We start from the raw sequence: 2,066 nt of genomic DNA on the forward strand, positions 1-2,066 counted from the left end.
AAAAAAAAAAAAAAGCCCAAAGCCCAAAATGACTAAACACCAAGCTTTTAATTATCGGTCGGGAAAAAAGCCAAATGTAAGCAAATGCACTATTTAAAAAGCCATTGCCCTCTCAGAAAAACATCAGACGATTTTGTCAGAATATGGGACATTTGATTGAGAGGGGTTGTGTGGACAATAAAACATGACTTATGTGAAGCATCAGAGCAGTGTCTTCAAAGATCTGCTGAGAAATATAATGCTGAAAGCATCTTCACAGTGAAGAACGGAGGAAGACGTGTCATTGCGTGAGGAGCCTTTCAGCTGCTGCTGCTTGTGAGCTGATCACTGTCAAAACTCAATGCATGCTTTGGAGAACATGTTTTCTACAGATCTTGAATCTTAAATAATAACCAATAATAACCTAACCAAATCACAAAAATGACCAAGAAATGGCTCATGTTTTGGCCTGGTCAAAGTCCAGGGCTACTTTTCCCCGAAACCTTCTTAATGCTACGTCGTTCGTAAGTTTTACCTTAAGTTGTACCTTTACGTTACAGTTTTTTTCAATTGCTTTGGCACATTTTTAGAAACCGTCTTAACATTCTCTAAACTGTGAGTGCAAATGTCACAACTGTTTACTTCAGAACTTTATTGCATGTCTGCAAATGTAGTTACTCACCCAAATCATTTCATTCATGCTTCAAAACCTAGTTATCGTGTCAGTAATTTGGCCAAGGCCACCAAAATATAAAGTATTTTTGTCATCGTGTGAGCCACACTGGTCAAAATGTTTAGTTGTTTTTTCACCATGACAGTCAACCATGGAAATTAAGGTTTTGTAAAAAAAATCTGATATTTGTTGAGAAGAGTAAATAGTACATAGAAAAAAATGTATATGAACATTTGTATTTATACAGTACATTTATTTTTGTACGAATGTATTACATGTCAAGTGAAATCTTGCTTGTCCAATTACAACCTTGCTTGCTTGTACATTTAAAATTTCTTATGTTACCACAAATACACAAAAATACCAAATAACTACAAAATAACATCCATGGAAAAAATTATTCTTGGTGGACATCCTGTCACTCTTGTTGGTCAGGCCAAAGATTTTCCTCAACATCACATCTGATGTTTTCCATTGCCATGCACCAGGGAAAAAATCTCCTTGAATGCCGTACCCATCCCCTGCAATGATCAGCTGTGATGTCCTCACATGCAGCATTCATGGCATCCAACAGAGACATCTGATCTTGGGGTCTATGATCATGTACTTTCGAACTCCATGCTGAAAAAAACCCTTCTATTGGATTTAGGAATGGAGAGTATGGTGGAAGGAACTCCACTGTTATCCTTTCATGTGCAGCAAACCAGTCCCTAACAATGTTGGTTCGGTGGAAGCTGACATTATCCCAGACAACAACATAATTAGGCAAATGTGGTCTAACTAAACCTCATTCCTGTTCTGGAATCAGGTCTCTGTAAAGTGTGTTTAGGAAGGCCAGGAGAAGTTGAGTATTATAGGGCCCAATGTGTGGAATATGTGTGCTCACACCATTCTCTGAAATGGCAGCACACATTGTAATATTGGCGCCACATTGGCCTGGTGTGTCAGTTTTGGCTCGGTGTCCAATGAGATTGCGACCACGTCTCCGGCCTTTGGGCAGATTGAACCCGGCCTCGTCCACAAAAACAAGAATGTGGGTTGTTTCATGTCCTTCTAACTCCATGATTCTCTACGAAGAAACACAGAAACAAAATAGTTAATTTTTATTCTAGGGTTCAGTAAATGTTTTCTCTTCTTATGGGTTTCTAAAACTTCAAGTAATACAGGCATCTTAGAAGTACAGTAAAACTCACTAAGTGCACACCAATAGGACATACTGGTACCGCAGCTCCTTCACTCTTTCACTATTCCTCTCAAATGGCACCTTGTAGAGTTGTTTCATAGTCATTTGACATCTTTTCAAAACTCTGTCTCTGGTGGAAATGCTGACAGAATTTATATTTGCGAAGACATTGTCGTTTATGATTGCACTTTGGATCTCTCTTAGCCTGATGGAATTGTTGGCTATGACCAT

The sequence above is a fragment of the Sinocyclocheilus grahami genome, unplaced genomic scaffold (genome assembly GCF_001515645.1).
Source record: "Sinocyclocheilus grahami isolate Dianchi unplaced genomic scaffold, SAMN03320097.WGS_v1.1 scaffold1715.1, whole genome shotgun sequence".
Taxonomy (NCBI): Eukaryota; Metazoa; Chordata; class Actinopteri; order Cypriniformes; family Cyprinidae; genus Sinocyclocheilus; species Sinocyclocheilus grahami.